The following is an 18,267-nucleotide window of genomic DNA, read 5'->3' on the forward strand; positions in this document are numbered from 1 at the left end:
CAGTCTTCTGGGAGGAAGCATTACTACCTTGCTGATGCCTAGTCTCAAAGCCGTGAACCCATAAATTCCCATTGTATGGGATTTGTTTTAGGAGCCAAGAAATTAAAACCACCTTCTGTTCTCAAGCCTCTGAAACTGGAATGGGCTGGCAGGAATGGACAAAAGCCCAGGGATATCCCAGGGAGTGGGATGGCTGGGGATCCAGGCCCAGGAGGGTGGCATTTCTGGAACTGCCACTCTGTGGGTGAACCTCCAGTAAACGCAGGCGAGGTGTGTGTAGCCAAACGACACCACCCTGGCAGCTGGGTGTTTGGGGCAGCCCCAACCTCCTCCTGTTCCTGTGGCTCCCCATTCTGTGAGGTGGCCCCAGAAAATAGGCAGCAGAAAAGGATACCCCTCCACTTCCCCTCACCTCCCCCAGATAGAGCGGATTTCTTAGTCCTTCAGATCTGAAGCCTCTGGGGTGCATGGGCTTAATGTGGGATGGGGTAAGGGCCCAGGGAGGAAAGAGGATATCTTCCTGCAGAAAGAGGGGGGCTCAATCGGCCTCAGTGGTTAAGAGCACAGTTCTAAGCTTGATGGCCTGGGTTCAAATCCTGGCTCCTCCACTCCCAGCTCTGTCACTTCTGGGCTGTGCGACCTTGGCTAAGTCGCTTAACCTCTGTTCTGGTTTGTAAGGATGTATGTCCCCTAGAAAAGCCATGTTTTAATCAAAATCCCATTTCATAAAGGGAGTATAATCCCTATTCAATACTGTTTGTTTGAATCTGTAATTAGATCATCTCCCTGGAGATGTAACCCAATCAAGAGTGGTTGTTAAAATGGATTAGGGGAGATGTGTCTCCACCCATTTGGGTGGGTCTTGATTGCTTTACTGGGGTCTTATAAAAGAGGAAACATTTTGGAGAATGGGAGATTCGGAGAGAGCAGAATGACATAGCCATGAGAAGCAGAGAGTCCATCAGCCAGTGATCTTTGGAAATGAAGAAGGAAAACGCCTCCCGGGGAACTTCTTGAAGGGAAGCCAGGAGACGAAGCTAGCCGATGATTCCATGTTCGCCACATGCCTTTCCAGATAAGAGAGAAACCCTGACCCTGTTCACCATATGCCTTCTCACTTGAAGAAGAGAGAGACCCTGAACTTCATCGGCCTTCTTGAACCAAGGTATCCTTCCCTGGATGCCTTTGATTGGACATTTCTATAGATTTGTTGTAATTGGGACATTTTCTCAGCCTTAGAACTGTACTGGCAACTTATTAAATTCCCCTTTTTAAAAGCCATTCCGTTTCTGGTATATTGCATTCCAGCAGCTAGCAAACTAGAACACTCTCTGAGCACACTTCATGGAAGACATGGGGATAACATCTGCCAGTATGTTTGTCTTTGTCCATCCAGACTTTCCATAGCGCTGTCTGGGTGGCCCTCTGTGCCATGGCCTCAGCTCGCAAAGGGGCTACACAGGCCTCTGCCTTGAGCGAGCTTGAAGTGGGCGTCAGGTGGGTAAACAGTAGTAAGAGCCCGCAGTGCTGTATGCTCTGGTTGGTGTAAATACGGGGATTTAGGGTAATATGTGGGTGTTGGTGGTGGTGGTAATTCTAACTGGGGGGTATGACAAGAAATATCTGAAGAATGGACAGATGGGAGTGGAAGGAAGAGCCTTGCTGGCAGACGGCACAGCAGGGAGAAGGGCATGAGGTGTCAACAGGTATGGCAAGTGCAGTGGATAAGGGTGTGGCCTCGAGGCAGAGGCCAGGCATGGGGCCTCTTGCAGATCTGAGCCTGGGTGAGGCGCTGACCTTCCGGGCCCCTAGGACACCTGCGGAGAAACTGAGGCCACAGAATCTGCACTTGAACTCCAGCCCCGCCCTCTTGCAGCCTGCCTCGGCCTGCCAGTCCTTTCCAGAAGGGATGAACCCAAAACATCCACCCCCACAGTGGGCCTGGATTTTATAGAAGGTTCCAGATGTTTAAAGGCTCTGCCTCCACCCCACCCCCTCCCAGACGCTTCCTGCTGAACTTCTTGGTGCTGGAGCCACCTTACCAGGGTTGCTGGGCCAGGGAGCTATGGGGAACGGAGGAGGGAGGCAGTACCCCACCCCTACCCCAGCAGAACGCTGGCTGTTCCCCCTTTGGAACTGTGCCTGACATGTCACCCCACCCAGGGGCGTGTTCCCATCCACACATGAGGACCTTGCAGTCCCAGGATTGGTCTGAGGAGCAGACAACCAGGCCCCAGGGTGGGGGACCCCAGCTGGCCATGCCTGTCCCCACCCCTGGCAGCTCAGACCTCCTCCTCCTGTTTGGGGTCCTCAAGGCCCTGTGGGGCCCAGGATCCAGTTAAAACACTACTTGATGCCCCAGGCAGGGTGACTCCCCCCAGGGCTCCAGAGGACCTGGGCTGAAGACTCTGGGGTGCAGCTCCCCCACCCTCACCCCCGCCCTGCACAGCCCAGGCTAGGCCCTGCAGGTCCTGAGGCACATGTCCCAAGCGGGGCCCACCCAGCATGGGTCTGGGGGCAGTGGGGGAGGGGGAGGCAAATCCCTCCAGTTGCCTTTGCCCATGGCTGGGGCAGAAAGCACACCCTAGGTACAGGTATGTGACCAGGCTTGGGTCATAATGATCCCCATCCTCGCCTTGGGTGCAGGGCCTCCCTGGAAATGCGACCTTTCCACTGGGAGAAGGCTGGTGGGTGGCAGTCTGGCTTCCACTGTGGAAGGGGCTGTTCTTCTGCCCGGGACCCCTCAGAGCTGGAGGCACAAGCAGAGCCAGCCTGGGACTGGGCTTAGCACCCATGGATGGAGGGTTTGTGAGTTTCCCAGGATCTGGAGTCTGGAACCTGCAACCCACCCCCCCACATACCAACCTGGAAAGGTGAAAGTAGTGGGATGGAGGTGGGGGGGCTCCCACAGCCAGGCAGCCTAACAGGGGCAGCTCAGCCACCCCAAAAGGGGCAGGAGGCTGGCAGGAGGAGGTCCCCGTTTCATGGAAGTGGAGCATGAAGCTTTTGGAGCTGGTCAGGAGCAGTCCCAGAGCAGCTTGGCCTTCAGGGTGGGGTAAGCGTGGACCACCCGGGCCCCAAGACCCAGCCCCAGTCAGCCAGCTCCTCCTGGGAGAGTGCTGCAGGTCCTTCCTGGGGTCCCGTGGGCTTTTCTGATCCTTTCCAAGGCTGGCAGCTTCCCAGGCCACCCACCCTTTCTCCTGGGGAGCTCAGAGACTGGGGTCTGCCAAAAGCACTCACTGCCTGCCAGGCCCTGGGGCTGTGGGGGTGGAGAGGCGCACACACTCTTGAGCCCACCCCCATCCCGAAAGATTGAAAGATGTCTCTTACTTCTGGGCCTATCATCCTGGGAGAAACTGAGGCCCATGGAAGCAAAGGCCCCACCCTGGTTTCCAGACACGTTTTTGCAGGCTCTGCTCCAGCAGGGTACGCCCCCCATCTTCTGCTTTCCAATCCTGAGAGTGGAGAGGGAGGCTGCCAGGCCTGGGGCAGGGGCTGGGGCCGGGGTGGGGCAGAGGAGAGAGTTGGTAGGGACCCTGGTTGGAGGCCTGGCTGGGGCAAAGCGCAGGGACCCCTCTGGGGGTTGCCTCCAGATGCTTCTCCCTCCCCCCATGATTATCAGATCTCCTGCAGGCCACCTGCCATGTGGGGACTCAGGAAGGGGTATCCAGAGCTGCCTACAGTCCCCCCTCCCCATCACAGCCGGGCCACAGGGAAGGCTGGCCAGGCAGGGCCTCTCAGGAAGGCTTTGTCCCCAGGGCTGCCCAGCTGGGCGGGGTCTGAGTTCAGCCGGAAGGAGGCCAAGAATGAGAGGTGTCTGGGTTTGTCCCTGGGTTGTGCGTGTACAGTCATGTGGGGCCATGTCCCTGCAGTGCATTGAGTGCCTTGGGGGAGGAAGGTATCATGGTGGGGACATGTTTGTGAGGGGTGGATTGGGGCTGGGGTGTTCCACGAGCTGATAAGTCTCTCTGTTTCACACGCACACGTACGCACCCAGACCCACTCTTGAGCAGACTTCCTGCCTCAAAGACCCCTCTTCCCCTTTGTCACCTTGTCTGAAGTACCATTTGAGCATCAGCTGGGTAAAGCAGACTTTCTCTGAGAAGGAGGGGCCACTTCCAGGCCAGGCACAGGGCTTTAGGCCGAGGAGGCTGAGCTAGCAATGACGAAGACCTGGAAAATAGTTCTTTGCACAACACCTCGAATCTACCCCCAAATCCACCCTGTACCCACCTCCCAGGATTCAAATCAGGAATTGCACACACTGGTGGGCAAGGCAGCCCACCAGGCCTGGCAAGAAGAGGACCGTAGTAGAGGTGGGCACAGGTGGCTATTAATGTGAGTCGGGGAGGGATCCTCCCCTTATCTCCCGGTCTTTCACTCCCTGCGGGGCTCTTTGCAGCTCTGAAGTGCCTTCCCAGACATGGGTGGTAGAGCCCAGGTGGAAGCGTCTCCCTCCCCTCTGCCTGCTCACCTAGTGCCCAGCGGGCTCCAGCTGCCCTTGCCCCTCCCCGTGTTCCTGTTTCACCAGCTTCAGGAGAAAAGTAGTTTCTTCAGCCACAGTGGGTCCTTTCCAAAGGTTTTCTTGTTCGGCTAATTATGTCCCACATCCATTAGTGCCTTATCAATCCCTGTGAGCTGTAGGATGCCAGCAGCTTGCCTGCCTAGTTCAAGTTGCATCACCTCTGCCCAGGGCAGGCAACCAGAGATCCTGTTGGGCAGACAGATGGAGAAGCACCTTGTGTTCCCTCAGGCAGTGACTCCAAGTGGGTACAAACCCTACCACTACCACCATTTAGAGATGAGAAGCAGAGGCCCAGTGCCACTAAAGCCTTGCTACGGCCACGTGTGATGTTAGACCATCCGGCCTTTTTTGCCTTAGTGGGACTCTTTCTCCATAAAAAACATTAAACATTATCACTTGTGACTGCACTGGTATAAAGACAAATATGTCAATATTACTTATTAAAACATTTTCTTTGACCTAAAAGTTCTTTCCCCTCCTTTGATTTTTTAAATAATTACTTTATATCTACCCAGATACAGAATATGTTTTGGGGATTTTAATTGGTATTGCATTGAATCTATAAATCAATTTAGGTAGAATTGACATCTTAACTATATTTAGTCTTCCAATCCATGAACACGGTATGCCTTTCCATTTTTTTAGATCTTCTGTGATTTCTTTTAGCAATTTCTTGTAGTTTTCTCTGTATAGGTCTTTTGTATTCTTAAATTTATTCCTAAATATTTTATTCTTTTGGTTGCAATTGTAAATGGAATTTTTTTCTTGATTTCTCCCTCAGGTTGCTCATTACTAGTGTATAGAAATGCTACAGATTTTTGGATGTTGATCTTGTAATCTGCCATTTTGCTGTACTCATATATATTAGCTTTAGTAGTTCTGCTATGGATTTTTCAGGGTTTTCAACATATAGTATCATATCATTTGCAAACAGTGAGAGCTGTACTTCTTCCTTTCCAATTTTGATGCCTTTTATTTCTTTTTCTTATTTAATTGCTCTGGCTAGAACTTCCAACATAATGTTGAATAACAATAGTGATAGTGGACATCCTTGTCTTGTTCCTGATCTTAGGGGGAAAGTTTTCAGTTTTTCCCTGTGGTAGTTAGATTCAGTTGTCAACTTGGCCAGGTGAGCGTACCTAGTTTTGTTGCTGCGGACATGAGCCAATGGTACGTGAACCTCATCTGTTGCTGATTTACACCTGCAGTCGGCTAGGAGGGTACCTGCTGCAATGAATGATGTTTGACTTAATTGGCTGATGTTTAAATGAGAGAGCACAACGTAGCATAGCCTAAGCAACTCGGCATTCCTCATCTAAGCACTAGCAGCTCAGCCCAGGCATTTGGAGGTGCAGAAAAAAGTCACCCCAGGGAAAGTTGTTGGAACCCAGGGGCCTGGAGAGAAGGTCAGCAGAGACCATTCTGTGCCTTCCCACGTAAGAAAGAACCTCAGTGGAAAGTTAGCTGCCTTTCCTTTGAATAACTAACAAAATAAATCCCCTTTTATTAAAAGCCAATCCGTCTTTGGTGTGTTGCATTCCGGCAGTTAGCAAACTAGAACATTCCCCATTGAGGATAATGCTACCTGTGGGTTGTTCATATATTCCCTTTATCATGTTGATGAAGTTCCCTTCTATTTCTATCCTTTGAAGTGTTTTCAATGGGAAAGGATATTGAATTTTGTCAAATGCCTTTTCTGCATCAATCGACATGATCAGGCCAAGGAGGCTGAGCTAGCAGTGACGAAGACCTGGAAAATAGTTCTGGGCAGGGCGGCCCACCAGGCCTGGCAAGAAGAGGGACCGTAGTAGAGGTAGGCACAGGCGGCTATTAATGTGAGTCGGGGCGGAGGGGCAACTCAAAACAAACAAAATCTGCTTTGATTTGTTGATATGTTGTATTACATTAATTGATTTTCTTATGTTGAAACATCCTTACATACTCGGGATGAATCTTACTTGGCCATGGTGTATAATTCTTTTAATGTGCTGCTGGATTCAATTTGCAAGAATTTTGTTGAGGATTTTTGCCTCTCTATTCATTAGAGAGATTGGTGTGTAATCTTCTTTTCTTGTAATATCTTCGTCTGGCTTTCCTATGAGGGTGGTGTTGGCTTCATAGAATGAGTTAGGTAACTTTCCTTCCTCTTCAATATTTTTGAAGAGTTTGAGCAGGATTGGTACTAATTCTTTCTTGAATGTTTAGTAGAATTCATATGTGAAGCCATCTGGTCCTGAACTTTTCTTTTTGAGGAGCTTCTTAATGACTAATTCAATTTATTTACTTGTGATTGGTTTTTTAGGTCATCTATTTCTTTTTGAGTCAATGTGGGTTGTTCATGCCTTTTTAGGAAGTCGTCTGTTTCTTCTACATTGTCTTGTTTATTAGCATAAAGTTGTTCATAATATCCTCTCATTAACTCCTTTATTTCTGCAGGGTCAGTAGCTATGTCTCTTCTTCCATTTCTGATTTTATTTATTTGCATCCTCTCTCTTTTTTTTGTCAGCCTCGCTAAGCGTACATCAATCTTACTGATTTTCTCATCAAACCACCTTCTGGTTTTGTTGATTTTCTCGATTGTTTTCGTGTTCTCAATTTCATTTATTTCTGCTCTAATCTTCATTTTTTTCTTTTCTATTTTTAAAAATATTAATTACCAACTATTTTCAACACCCTGCATTATTGACATTCCTTTGTTCTTCCTCATGCAAAACATTTTAAAATTTTACATTTAGTCCCTATCATTATACACTCTAGGTATTCCTAGATTATACCAACTCAGTCTTTATCGTCTATCTTTCCTTCCGATTTCATTTGTGCCCCCAGGAGGGGGCCTCCTCCCTCTATCATTCTCACATTCAGTTTCAGTCAGTATTCGAATATTATTATATTACAGTTAGGGAGTGTTGTATTATCCATTGCTGAATTTTTACAATCAGTCCCATTGCACAATATGTATCCCTTCAGTTCCAATTACCCAATATCTATCCTATTTCTATCTCCTAATGACCTCTGTTCTTTTTTTTTTTTTTGGAAGGTTTTTTATTTATTTATTTATTTATTAAAAAATAAACAAAATAAAACAGCATACATAATCAGTAATTCACAATATCATCACTTAGTTGCATATTCATCATTTCTTAGAACATTTGCATTAATTCAGAAAAAGAAACAAAAAGACAATAGAAAAAGAAATGAAAAGAACACAGGAAAGAAAAAAAAATTATACCTATCATACTCCTTATCCCTTGTCTTCATTGATCACTAGCATTTAAACTAAATTTATTTTAGCATTTGTTCCCCCTATTATTTATTTTTATTCCATATGTTCTACTCCTTTGTTGACAAGGTAGATAAAAGGAGCATCAGAAACAAGGTTTTCACAATCACACAGTCACATTGTGAAAGCTGTATCATTATTCAATCATCCTCAAGAAACATGGCTACTGGAACACAGCTCTACATTTTCAGGCAGTTCCCTCCAGCCTCTCCATTACATCTTGAATAGCAAGATGATATCTACTTGATGCATAAGAATAACCTCCAGGATAACCTCTCGACTCTGGAATCTCTCAGCCATTGACACTTTGTCTCTTTCCCTCTTCCCTCTTTTGGTCGAGAAGGTTTTCTCAATCCCTTGATGCTAAGTCTCAGCTCATTCTAGGATAATGACCTCTGTTCCTCACTGAAATTATCCGAGTTCATTCATTAATGTTAGTTCATATCAGTGAGATCATACAGTATTTGTCCTTTTGTTTCTGGCTAATCTCACTCAGCGTAATGTCCTTAAGGTCCATCCATGTTGTTACATACTTCATATCTTTATTTTGTCTTACAGCTGCATAAGATTCCATCACATGTATATACTACAGCTTGTTTAGCCGCTCGTCTGTTAATGGGCAATTCGGTTGTTTCCATCTCTTGACAATTGTAAATAATGCTTCTATAAACATTGGTGTGCAAATGTCCATTTGTGTCTTTGCCCTCATGTCCTTTGAGTAGGTACCTAGCAATGGTATTGCCTGTTCACATGGCAATTCTATACTTAGTTTCCTGAGGAACCGCCAAACTGCCTTCCACAGTGGTTGCACCATTTGACATTCCCACCAACAGTGGATAAGTGTGCCTCTTTCTCCACATCCTCTCCAGCACTTGTCGTTTTCTGTTTTATTGATAGTGGCCATTCTGGTGGGTGTGAGATGCTATCTCACTGTGGTTTTGATTTGCATTTCCCTAATAGCCAGGGAAATTGAGCATCTTTTCTTGTGCCTTTTGGCCATTTGTATTTCCTCTTCTGAGAAGTGTCTGTTCAAGTTTTTTGCCCATTTTGTAATTGGGTTGTTTGTCTCTTTGTTGTTGAGTTGAACAATCTCTATGTATTCTGGATACTAGACCTTCATCTGATATATTGTTTCCAAATACTGTCTCCCATTGTGTAGGCTGTCTTTTTACTTTCTTTATGAAGTCCAATGATGCACAAAAGTGTTTAATTTTGAGGAGTTCCTATTTCTTTCTATCTTTCTTTCTTCAATGCTCATGCTGTGGGTGTAAGGTCTAGGAAACTGCCTCCTATTATAAGATTTATAAGATATTTCCTTACATTTTCTTCTAACAGCTTGATGGTCTTAGATCTAATGCTTAAGTCTTTGATCCATTTTGAGTTAATTTTTGGATAGGGGGTGAGATATGGATCTTCTTTCATCCTTTTGCATGTAGATATCCAGTTCTCTAGGCACCATTTATTTTTTTTAAACTTTCTTTACTAATTAAAAAAATTAACAAACAAAACATTTAGATATCATTCCATTCTACATATACAATCAGTAATTCTTAATATCACCACATAGTTACATATTCATCATTTCTTAGTACATTTGCATCGATTTAGAGAAAGAAATAAAAGGACGACAGAAAAAGAAATAAAATGATAATAGAGAAAAAAAAAAGACTATAGTACCATACCCCTTACCCCTCACTTTCATTTACCACTATTTCAAACTGAATTTATTTTAACATTTGTTCCCCCTATTATTTATTTTTATTCCATATGTTCTACTCTTCTGTTGATATAGTAGCTAAAAGGAGCATCAGACATAAGGTTTTCACATTCACAGAGTCTCATTCTGAAAGCTATATCATTGTTCAATCATCATTAAGAAACATGGCTACTGGAACACAGCACTACATTTTCAGGCAATTCCCTCCAGCCTCTCCACTACATCTTGAACAACAAGGTGATATCTACTTAATGTGTAAGAATAACCTCCAGGATAACCTCTCGACTCTGTTTGGAATCTCTCAGCCATTGACACTTTGTCTCATTTTACTCTTCCCCCTTTTGATCGAGAAGGTTCTCTCAATCCCTTGATGTTAATTCTCAGCTCATTCTAGGGTTTTTCTCAGTCCTTTGATGCTGAGTCTCAGCTCATTCCAGGATCTTTGTCCCACGTTGCCAGGAAGGTCCACACCCCTGGGAGTCATGTTCCACGCAGAGAGGGGGAGGGTGGTGAGACTGCTCGTCATGTTGACTGGAGAGAGGCCACATCTGAGAAGGCACCATTTATTGAAGAGACTGTTCTGTCTCTGGTGAGTTGGCTTGACTGCCTTATCAAGGATCAATTGTCCATAGATGAGAGGGTCTATATCTGAACACTCTATTTTATTCCATTGGTCAGTATATCTATCTTTATGCCAGTACTATGCTGTTTTAACCATTGTAGCTTCATAATATGTCTTAAAGTCAGGTAGTATGAGACCTCCAACTTCCTTTCTCTTTCTCAGGATACTTTTAGCTATTCAGGGCAACCTGCCCTTCCGGATGAATTTGGTTATTGGTTTTTCTAATTCTGAAAAGTAAGTTTTTGGGATTTTAATTGGTATTGCATTGAATCTATGAATCAATTTAGGTAGAATTGACATCTTAACATATTTAGTCTTCCAATCCATGAACACGGTATGCCCTTCCATTTTTAGGTCTTCTGTGATTTCTTTTAACAATTTCTTAAGTTTTCTCTGTATAGGATTTTTGTCTTTTTAGTTAAATTTATTCCTAAATATTTTATTCTTTTGGTTGCAATTGTAAATGGGAATTTTTTCTTGATTTCTCCTCAGATTGTTTATTATTAGTATATAGAAACACTAGAGTTTTAAGTGTTGATCTTGTAAACTGCCACTTTCATGTACTCGTTTATTAGCTCTAGTAGTTTTCCTGTGGATTTTTTGGGGTTGTTGACATATAGTATCATATCATCTGCAAACAGTGAGGGTTTTACTTCTTCCTTTCCGGTTTGATGCCTTGCACTTCTTTTTCTTGTCTAATTGCTCTGGCTAGAACTTCCAACACAATGTTGAATAACAATAGTGATAGTGAACATCATTGTCTTGTTCCTGATCTTAGGGGGAAGGTTTTCAGTTTTTCCCCATTGAGGATGATGTTAGCTGCGGGGTTTTCATATATTCCCTTTATCATGTTGAGGAAGTTCCCTTGTATTCCTATCCTTTGAAGTGTTTTCAACAAGAAAGGATGTTGAATTTTGTCAAATGCCTTTTCTGCGCCAATCGAGATGATCATGTGGTTTTTCTGCTTTGATTTGTTGATATGGTGTATTACATTAATTGATTTTCTCATTTTGAACCATCTTTGCATATCTGGGATGAATCCTACTTGGTCATGGTGTATAATTCTTTTAATATGCTGTTGATTTCAATTTGCAAGAATTTTGTTGAGGATTTTTCATCTATATTCATTAGAGAAATTGGTCTGTAGTTTCTTCTTTTTTTTTTTGTAATATCTTTGTCGGGCCTTGGTATGAGGGTGATGTTGGCTTCATAGAATGAGTTAGGTAGCTTTCCCTCCTCTTCAATACTTTGAAGAAATTGATCAGTATTGGTGCTACTTCTTTCTGGAATGTTTGGTAGAATTCACATGTGAAGCCATCTGGCCCTAGACTTTTATTTTTGGGGAGCTTTTAATAACTGATTCAGTTTCTTTATTTGTGATTCATTTGTTAAGGTTGTCTATTTCTTCTCGAGTCAATGTTGGTTGTTCATGCCTTTCTTTCTAGGAAGTTGTCCATTCCATCTACATTGTCGAGTTTATTAGAATAAAGTTGTTCATAGTATCCTCTCATTACTTACTTTATTTCTGTGGGGTCAGTGGTTATGTCTCCCTTTCCATTTCTCATTTTATTTATTTTCATCCTCTCTCTTCTTCTTTTGGTCAACCTTGCTAAGGGTCCATCAATCTTATTGATTTTCTCATCAAACCACCTTCTGGTTTTGTTGATTTTCTCAATTGTTTTCATGTTCTCAATTTCATTTATTTCTGCTCTTATCTTCATTATTTCTTTCCTTTTGCTTTCTTTGGGGTTAGTTTGCTGTTCTTTCTCTAGTTCTTCCAAGTGGACTGAACAGTTAATTCCTCGATTTTTGCCCTTTCTCTTTTTTGATACAGGCATTTAGGGCAATAAATTTCCCTTTCTGCATCCCATAAATTTTGGTATGTTGTGTTTTCATTTTCATTTACCTCGAGATATTTACTGATTTCACTTGTAATTTCTTCCTTGACCCACTGGTTGTTTAAGAGTGTGTTGCTGAGGTTCCATATATTTGTGAATTTTTGGCATTCTGACTATTATTGATTTCCAACTTCATTCCTTTTTCATCTGAGAAAGTGTTTGCAATATTTTCATCCTTTTAAATTTATTGAGACTTGCTTTGTGACCCAGCATATGGTCTATCCTTGAGAATGATCCATGAATACTGGAGAAAAAGGTGTATCCTGCTGTTGTAGGGTGCAATGTTCTATAAATGTCTGTTCAGTCTAGTTTGTTTATTGTATTATTCCGGTTCTCTCTTCCCTTACTGATCCTCTGTGTAAATGTTCTGTCCATTGATGAGAGTGGAGAATTGAAATCTCCAACTATTATGGTAGATGTGTCTATTTCTCTTTTCAGTGTTTGCCTCATGTATTTTGCAGTATAAATAGTATTTATGATTGTTATATTTTCTTGTTGAATTGTTCCTTTTATTAATTCGTAGTGTCCTTTGTCTCTTTAACTGTTTTACATTTTAATTCTAATTTGTTGGGTATTAGTATAGCTACTCCTGCTCTTTTCTGATTGTTATTTGCATGGAATATCTTTTCTCAACCTTTCACTTTCAATCTATGTTTATCCTTGGGTCTAAGATGCATTTCCTGTAGATAGCATACAGATGGGTCCTGTTTTTTAATCCATTCTGCCAGTCTGTGTCTTTTGATTGGGGAGTTTAATCCATTATATTTAGTGTTATTACTGTATGAACAGTACATTCTTCTACCATTTTGCCTTTTGGATTTTACATGGCATAACTAATTTTTCTTCTTTTTATCTTTACAAATGGTCTTCATTTCTTCACTCTTCTCCACACCTCTTTCTCCTGTCTTTTCCTATCTGTCTCTACTGCTTCCTTTAGTATTTATTGTAGAGTCAATCTCTTAGTCACTAATTCTCTCAGTGATTTTTTTGTCTGAAAATGTTTTAATTTCCCCTCATTTAAAAAAAAATTATTTATTTATTAAAAAAATAAGAAACAAAATAAAACATACATAATCAGTAATTCACAATATCATCACCTAGTTGCATATTCATTATTTCTTACAACATTTGCATTAATTCAGAAAAAGAAACAAAAAGACAATAGAAAAAGAAATGAAATGAACACAGGAAAGAAAAAAAAATTATACCTATCATACCCCTTACCCCTTGCCTTCATTGATCACTAGCATTTAAACTAAATTTATTTTAGCATTTGTTCCCCCTATTATTTATTTTTATTCCATATGTTCTATTCGTCTGTTGACAAGGTAGATAAAAGGAGCATCAGACACAAGGTTTTCACAATCACACAGTCACATTGTGAAAGCTATATCATTATTCAATCATCCTCAAGAAACATGGCTACTGGAACACAGCTCTACATTTTCAGGCAGTTCCCTCCAGCCTCTCCATTACATCTTGAATAGCAAGATGATATCTACTTGATGCATAAGAATAACCTCCAGGATAACCTCTCGACTCTCTTTGGAATCTCTCAGCCATTGACACTTTGTCTCATTTCCCTCTTCCCTCTTTTGGTCGAGAAGGTTTTCTCAATCCCTTGATGATAAGTCTCAGCTCATTCGAGGGTTTTTCTCAATCCTTTGATGCTGAGTCTCCACTCATTCCAAGATCTCTGTCCCACGTTGCCAGGAAGATCCACACCCCTGGGAGTCATGTCCCATGTAGAGAGGGGTAGGGTGATGAGACTCCTCGTTGTGTTGGCTAGAGAGAGGGGCCACATCTGAGCAACAAAAGAGGCTCTCTTGGGGGTGACTCTTAGGCCTAAATTTTAAGTAGGCTTAACCTATCCTTTGCAAGGTTAAGTTTCATATGAACAAACCCCAAGACTGGGGGCTCTGCCTATAGCTTTGGTTGTCCACACTGCTTGTGAGAATATCAAGAATTCAACTTGGGGAAGTTGAATTTCTCCCCATTCTCACCACTCCCCGAAGGGGGCTTTACAGATACTTTTCCACTCACTGATTGAATCACTCTGGGATTCATCGGGGCATCACTCTGGACAAACCAACAAAATCTCATGTCCTACCTGAGATTCCAAGTACTTATGGCATTCAATCAAACTATCTACATAAGTTATATTAGGAAATGCACTAGTCAAAATATTAATTTTCTACCAAATAAACATTTTTTTCTTTAGTCTCACACAGAAGGTGACATTTTAAAATATTAATTGCCATATATTTTCAGTACCCTGCAATAATGACATTCCTTTGTTCTTCCTCATGCAAAAACATTTTTAAAATTGTACCTTGTATATTTCACTATTATTATACATCCTAGGCATTCCTAGATTATACCATCTCAATCTTTAACATCTATCTTTCTTTCTGATTTCAATATGTCCCCAGACCTCCTCCCTCAACCATTCTCACATGCAGCTTCATTCAGTGTTTTAACATAATTATATTACAGTTAGGTAGTATGGTGCTGTCCATTTCTGAGTTTTTGTATCCAGTCCTGTTGCACAATCTGTATCCCTTCAGCTCCAATTACCCAATATCTTACCCTATTTCTATCTCCTGATGGTCTCTGTTACAAACAAAATATTCCAAGTTTATTCACTAATGTCAGTTCATATCAATGAGACCATACAGTATTTGTTCTTTAGTTTTTGGCTAGTCTCACTCAGCATAATGTTCTCGAGGTCCATCCATGTTGTTACATACTTCATAAGTTTATTCTGTCTTAAAGCTGCATAATATTCCATCGTACATATATACCATAGTTTGTTTAGTCACTCTTCTGTTGATGGACATTTTGGCTGTTTCCATCTTCTTGCAATTGTAAATAATACTGCTATAAACATTGGTGTGCAAATGTCTGCTTGTGTCTTTGCCCTTATGCCCTCTGAGTAGATACGTAGCAATGGTATTGCTGGGTCATATGGCAATTCTATACTCAGCTTTTTGAGGAACCGCCAAATTGCCTTCCACAGTGGTTGCACCGTTTGACATTCCCACCAACGTGAATAAGTGTGCCTCTTTCTTCACATCCTCTCCAGCACTTTTCATTTTCTGTTTTATTGATAATGGCCATTCTGGTTGTTGTGAGATGATATCTCATTGTGGTTTTGATTTGCATTTCTCTAATGGCCAGGTACGTTGAGCATCTCTTCATGTGCCTTTTGGCCATTTGTATTTCCTCTTCTGAGAAGTGTCTGTTCAAGTCTTTTTCCCATTTTATAATTGGATTGGCTGTCTTTTTGTTGTTGAGTTGAACAATCTCTTTATAAATTATGGATACTAGACCTTTATCTGATATGTTGTTTCCAAATATCGTCTCCCATTGTGTAGGCTGTCTTTCTACTTTCTTGATGAAGTTCTTTGATGCACAAAAGTGTTTAATTTTGAGGAGTTCCCATTTATTTATTTATTTCTTCAGTGCTCTTGCTTTAGGTGTAAGGTCTATAAAACTGCCTCCAGTTATAAGATTTATAAGATATTTCCCTACATTTTCCTCTAACTGTTTTATGGTCTTAGACCTGATGTTTAGATCTTTGATCCATTTTGAGTTAACTTTTGTGTAGAGTGTGAGATACGGGTCCTCTTTCATTCTTTTGCATATGGATATCCAGTTCTCTAGGCACCATTTATTGAAGAAGCTGTTCTGTCCCAGGTGAGTTGGCTTGACTGCCTTATCAAAGATCAAATGTCCATAGATGAGAGGGTCTATATCTGAGCACTCTATTCGATTCCATTGGTCAATATATCTATCTTAATGCAGTACCATGCTGTTTTGACCACCGTGGCTTCATAATATGCCTTAAAGTCAGGCAGCATGAGACCTCCAGCTTCGTTTTTTTTCCTCAAGATACTTTTAGCAATTTGGGGCACTCTGCCCTTCCAGATAAATTTGCTTATTAGTTTTTCTATTTCTGAAAAGGAAGTTGTTGGAATTTTGATTTGTATTGAGTTGAATCTGTAAATCAATTAGGTAGAATTGACATCTTAATTATATTTAGTCTTCCAGTCCATGAACATGGTATGCCCTTCCATCTATTTAGGTCTTCTGTGATTTCTTTTAACAGTTTCTTGTAGTTTTCTTTGTATAGGTCTTTTGTCTCTTTAGTTAAATTTATTCTTAAGTATTTTATTCTTTTCGTTGCAATTGTAAATGGAATTTGTTTCTTTTTTTTTTCCAAGCCAAACTGTATCCAGCTTTATTAAAGATACTTTTCATAAACAATCATGGTATTTCAGGCAGGACATGGGCAGACAATCGTTAACAGTATACAACAACTTTCAAACTCCCTTCTTCAATGGACTACCAAAATCAGAAAGCCCCTATAAAACCCGATGAAGTCTTCATTTGATGCTCTGAACAGGGAAAGTTTAGAGTGAGGGTTGACATTTCACATTTAGCATGTTGTTTCACAACTTTTCACGAGCTGACCCTGACTTTCAGGAAATGAAATGAAAATGGCAGAATTATCAGTTTGAAGATCCACAACCTAAACAAGGACTTGCTGCTCTTTTGCAGGATGCCCCTCAGGGGCATCACTGGAAAGTCTAGATTGCCTGACATTCTGGTAATTTTGGGGGGTCAGACCTCAACAGATTTCAGGGAATCAAGTCTATGCTGAAGGCTGAGAGGAAGAAAAGGACATGAGGACATAAAAATGAGTTTTAGTTTTTCCATACCACAAGGCATTTGTGCCAAGGTGGCTAATGTATATCAACATCAGGGAATCCAATATCCTGGGAGTAAAGACGAAGTCTCTCAAAACTAGAGGAGAAAGGTGTCTTCTCCCATGTTAATCCAGCTTTGGAGACATTCTATTAGTGACATTTGCCTCTTCCGCAAAAAACAACAATGAAGTGTTCTGTGTGCTAACAACATAGCTTTAAAAAAAAAAAGTAAAACAAAATTCTGCATTTTTATAAAACTTGATAAAAAATAGTATTTCAAACTGTACACTCACCAGAAGTACACAGTTATCAAAAATGCACACACTTCACTTGGCATCTCCAGCACCTTCGGCTTTCTGTGCCTGGTCTGTTTTGGCATCTCCATTTTCTGCAGCGTTATTCCCATCCTTGCCAGTATCAGTTTTCCCCTTTTTCCCTTTGGGTACATTTTCTCCCTTCTTTGCAGGGGCATTTTTAGGCTTGGGTTCTGGCTTTGGAGGAGCAGGTTTAGCAGATAACCTTGCAGATCTTCTCTGTGGTTCGTCTTTTACCTTGGCTTTGTCTCCTTTAGCATCCCCTTCAGCCTTTCTCTTGGGCATGGTGGTACAGCAGTGGGACGTAGGTGCTGGATGCGGGGATGCAGCAGCGTGCGGGATTTGCTCGGTCCAGGGGTCGTTCTCGCCTCTTCACACTGCTCTGGAATTTGTTTCTTGATTTCCCCCTCAGCTTGTTCATTGCTAGTGTATAGAAATGCTACAGATTTTTGAATGTTGATCTTGTAAGCTGCCACTTTGCTGTACTCATTTATTAGCTCTAGTAATTTTGCTGTGGATTTTTTCAGGGTTTTTGACATAGAGTATCATATCATCTGCAAACAGTGATAGTTTTACTTCTTCCTTTCCAATTTTGATTCCTTGTACTTCTTTTTCTTGTCTAATTGCTCTGGCTAGAACTTCCAACACAATGTTGAATAACAGTGGTGATAGTGGACATCCTTGTCTTGTTCCTGATCTTAGGGGGAAAGTTTTCAGTTTTTCCCCATTAAGGATGATATTAGCTGTGGGTTTTTCATATATTCCCTTTATCATTTTAAGGAAATTCCCTTGTATTCCTATCCTTTGAAGTGTTTTCAGCAGGAAAGGATGTTGAATTTTGTCAAACGCCTCTCTGCATCAATTGAGATGATCATGTGATTTTTCTGCTTTGATTTGTTGATATGGTGTATTACATTAATTGATTTTCTTATGTTGAACCATCCTTGCATACCTGGGATGAATCCTACTTGGTCATGATGTATAATTCTTTTAATGTGTTGCTGGATTCGATTTGCTAGAATTTTGTTGAGGATTTTTGCATCTATATTCATTAGAGAGATTGGTCTGTAGTTTTCTTTTTTTGTAATATCTTTGCCTGGTTTTGGTATGAGGGTGATGTTGGCTTCATAGAATGAATTAGGTAGCTTTCCATCCACTTCAATTTTTTTGAAGAGTTTGAGCAGGATTGGTACTAATTC

The 18,267-nt window shown here is 41.7% G+C and overlaps 1 pseudogene; it reads right to left on the reverse strand.

Annotated features, from left to right (window-relative positions):
- Positions 1 to 16,523: 16,523 nt before the first annotated feature.
- LOC143651559 (non-histone chromosomal protein HMG-17 pseudogene) lies at positions 16,524 to 17,355 on the reverse strand (annotated as a pseudogene).
- Positions 17,356 to 18,267: the final 912 nt, after the last annotated feature.

The sequence above is a fragment of the Tamandua tetradactyla genome, chromosome 12 (assembly GCF_023851605.1).
Source record: "Tamandua tetradactyla isolate mTamTet1 chromosome 12, mTamTet1.pri, whole genome shotgun sequence".
NCBI lineage: Eukaryota > Metazoa > Chordata > Mammalia > Pilosa > Myrmecophagidae > Tamandua > Tamandua tetradactyla.